This window comes from Taudactylus pleione, unplaced genomic scaffold (genome assembly GCF_031769625.1).
Source record: "Taudactylus pleione unplaced genomic scaffold, aTauple2 ptg000846l, whole genome shotgun sequence".
NCBI lineage: Eukaryota > Metazoa > Chordata > Amphibia > Anura > Myobatrachidae > Taudactylus > Taudactylus pleione.
This window is the reverse complement of record NW_028285248.1, coordinates 504,512-509,099: the sequence shown is the minus strand read 5'-3', so window position 1 is coordinate 509,099 and position 4,588 is coordinate 504,512.

Below are 4,588 nucleotides of genomic sequence, written 5' to 3'. Positions count from 1 at the left end.
AGTGCTGTAATATCTTCCTCTAATGATTCGGGGGGAGGGAGGCTGCACAGCTCACACGGAAAACTCAGGTCTCTGCTATATATACTAAGTGCTGTTATATATTCCTCTAATGATTCGGGAGGAGGGAGGCTGCACAGCTATCATGGATAACTCAGGCCTCTGCTATATATACTAAGTTCTGTAATATCTTCCTCTAATGATTCAGTAGGAGGGAGGCTGCACAGCTCTCACGGAAAACTCAGGCCTCTGCTATATATACTAAGTGCTGTAATATTTTCCTCTAATGATTCGGGAGGAGGGAGGCTGCACAGCTCACACGGAAAACTCAGGTCTCTGCTATATATACTAAGTGCTGTAATATATTCCTCTAATGATTCGGGAGGAGGGAGGCTGCACAGCTAACACGGAAAACTTAGGTCTCTACTATATATATACTAAGTGCTGTAATATCTTCCTCTAATAATTTAGGAGGAGGGAGGCTGCAAAGCTCACACGGAAAACTCAGGTCTCTGCTATATATACTAAGTGCTGTAATATCTTCCTCTAATGATTCTCGGGGAGGGAGGCTGCACAGCTCACACGGAAAACTCAGGTCTCTGCTATATATACTAAGTGCTGTAATATCTTCCTCTAATGAATCTGGGGGAGGGAGGCTGCACAGCTCACACGGAAAACTCAGGTCTCTACTATATATACTAAGTGCTGTAATATCTTCCTCTAATGATTCGGGAGGAGGGAGGCTGCACAGCTCACACGGAAAACTCAGGTCTCTACTATATATATACTAAGTGCTGTAATATCTTCCTCTAATGATTCGGGAGAAGGGAGGCTGCAAAGCTCACACGGAAAACTCAGGTCTCTGCTATATATACTAAGTGCTGTAATATCTTCCTCTAATGATTCGGGAGAAGGGAGGCTACACAGCTCACACGGAAAACTCAGGTCTCTGCTATATATGCTAAGTGCTGTAATATCTTCCTCTAATGATTCGGGAGGAGGGAGGCTGCACAGCTCACACGGAAAACTCAGGTCTCTGCAATATATACTAAGTGCTGTAACATCTTCCTCTAATGATTCGTGAGAAGGGAGGATGCACAGCTCACACGGAAAACTCAGGCCTCTGCAATATATACTAAGTGCTGTAATATATTCCTCTAATGATTCGGGAGGAGGGAGGCTGCACAGCTCACATGGATAACTCAGGCCTCTGCTATATATACTAAGTGCTGTAATATCTTCCTCTAATGATTCAGGAGGAGGGAGGCTGCACAGCTCACACGGAAAACTCAGGCCTCTGCTATATATACTAAGTGCTGTAATATCTTCCTCTAATGATTCAGGAGGAGGGAGGCTGCACAGCTCACACGGAAAACTCAGGTCTCTGCTATATATACTAAGTGCTGTAATATTTTCCTCTAATGATTCGGGAGGAGGGAGGCTGCACAGCTCACACGGAAAACTCAGGTCTCTACTATATATATACTAAGTGCTGTAATATCTTCCTCTAATGATTCGGGAGGAGGGAGGCTGCACAGCTCACATGGAAAACTCAGGTCTCTACTATATATACTAAGTGCTGTAATATATTCCTCTAATGATTCGGGAGGAGGGAGGCTGCACAGCTCACATGGAAAACTCAGGCCTCTGCTATATATACTAAGTGCTGTAATATCTTCCTCTAATGATTCAGGAGGAGGGAGGCTGCACAGCTTACACGGAAAACTCAGGTCTCTGCTATATATACTAAGTGCTGTAATATCTTCCTCTAATGATTCGGGAGGAGGGAGGCTGCACAGCTCACAAGGAAAACTCAGGTCTCTGCTATATATACTAAGTGCTGTAATATATTCCTCTAATGATTCGGGATGAGGGAGGCTGCACAGCTCATATGGAAAACTCAGGCCTCTGCTATATATACTAAGTGCTTTAATATCTTCCAGTAATGATTCGGGACGAAGGAGGCAGCACAGCTCACACGGAAAACTCAGGCCTCTGCTTTATATACTAAGTGCTGTAATATCTTCCTCTAATGATTCTGGAGGAGGGAGGCTGCACAGCTCACACGGAAAACTCAGGCCTCTGCTATATATACTAAGTGCTGTAATATTTTCATCTAATGATTCGGGAGGAGGGAGGCTGCACAGCTCACATGGAAAACTCAGGCCTCTGCTATATTTACTAAGTGCTGTTATATCTTCCTCTAATGATTCGGGTGGAGGGAGGCTGTACAGCTCACACAGAAAACTCAGGTCTCTGCTATATATACTAAGTACTGTAATATCTTCCTCTAATGATTCTGGGGGAGGGAGGCTGCACAGCTCACACGGAAAACTCAGGTCTCTGCTATATATACTAAGTGCTGTAATATCTTCCTCTAATGATTCGGGAGGAGGGAGGCTGCACAGCTCACATGGAAAACTCAGGCCTCTGCTATATATACTAAGTGCTGTAATATCTTCCTCTAATGATTCGGGGCGAGGGAGGCTGCACAGCTCACACTGAAAACTCAGGTCTCTGCTATATATACTAAGTGCTGTAATATCTTCCTCTAATGATTCGGGAGAAGGGAGGCTGCACAGCTCACACGGAAATCTCAGGTCTCTGCTATATATACTAAGTGCTGTAATATCTTCCTCTAATGATTCGGGAGAAGGGAGGCTGCACAGCTCACGTGGAAAACTCAGGCCTCTGCTATATATACTAAGTGCTGTAATATATTCCTCTAATGATTCGGGAGGAGGGAGGCTGCACAGCTCACATGGATAACTCAGGCCTCTGCTATATATACTAAGTGCTGTAATATCTTCCTCTAATTATTCAGGAGTAGGGAGGCTGCACAGCTCACACGGAAAACTCAGGCCTCTGCTATATATACTAAGTGTTATAATATCTTCCTCTAATGATTCAGGAGGAGGGAGGCTGCACAGCTCACACGGAAAACTCAGGTCTCTGCTACATATACTAAGTGCTGTAATATTTTCCTCTAATGATTCGGGAGGAGGGAGGCTGCACAGCTCACATGGAAAACTCAGGTCTCTGCTATATATACTAAGTGCTGTAATATATTCCTCTAATGATTCGGGAGGAGGGAGGCTGCACAGCTCATATGGAAAACTCAGGCCTCTGCTATATATACTAAGTGCTGTAATATCTTGCTGTAATGATTCGGGACGAAGGAGGCAGCACAGCTCACACGGAAAACTCAGGCCTCTGCTTTATATCCTAAGTGCTGTAATATCTTCCTCTAATGATTCTGGAGGAGGGAGGCTGCACAGCTCACACGGAAAACTCAGGCCTCTGCTATATATACTAAGTGCTGTAATATTTTCATCTAATGATTCGGGAGGAGGGAGGCTGCACAGCTCACATGGAAAACTCAGGCCTCTGCTATATTTACTAAGTGCTGTTATATCTTCCTCTAATGATTCGGGGGGAGGGAGGCTGTACAGCTCACACAGAAAACTCAGGTCTCTGCTACATATACTAAGTACTGTAATATCTTCCTCTAATGATTCTGGGGGAGGGAGGCTGCATAACTCACACGGAAAACTCAGGTCTCTGCTATATATACTAAGTGCTGTAATATCTTCCTCTAATGATTCGGGAGGAGGGAGGCTGCACAGCTCACACGGAAAACTCAGGCCTCTGCTATATATACTAAGTGCTGTAATATCTTCCTCTAATGATTCGGGGTGAGGGAGGCTGCACAGCTCACACTGAAAACTCAGGTCTCTGCTATATATACTAAGTGCTGTAATATATTCCTCTAATGATTCGGGAGAAGGGAGGCTGCACAGCTCACACGGAAATCTCAGGTCTCTACTATATATACTAAGTGCTGTAATATCTTCCTCTAATGATTCGGGAGATGGGAGGCTGCACAGCTCACACGGAAAACTCAGGCCTCTGCTATATATACTAAGTGCTGTAATATATTCCTCTAATGATTCGGGAGGAGGGAGGCTGCACAGCTCACATGGATAACTCAGGCCTCTGCTATATATACTAAGTGCTGTAATATCTTCCTCTAATGAATCAGGAGGAGGGAGGCTGCACAGCTCACACGGAAAACTCAGGCCTCAGCTATATATACTAAGTGCTGTAATATCTTCCTCTAATGATTCAGGAGGAGGGAGGCTGCACAGCTCACACGGAAAACTCTGGTCTCTGCTACATATACTAAGTGCTGTAATATTTTCCTCTAATGATTCGGGAGGAGGGAGGCTGCACAGCTCACATGGAAAACTCAGGTCTCTGCTATATATACTAAGTGCTGTAATATATTCCTCTAATGATTCGGGAGGAGGGAGGCTGCACAGCTCACATGGAAAACTCAGGTCTCTGCTATATATACTAAGTGCTGTAATATCTTCCTCTAATGATCGGGAGGAGGGAGGCTGCACAGCTCACACGGAAAACTCAGGTCTCTGCTATATATACTAAGTGCTGTAATATCTTCCTCTAATGATTCGGGAGGAGGGAGGCTGCACAGCTCACACAGCTCACACAGAAAACTCAGGTCTCTGCTATATATACTAAGTGCTGTAATATCTTCCTCTAATGATTCGGGAGGAGGGAGGCTGCACAG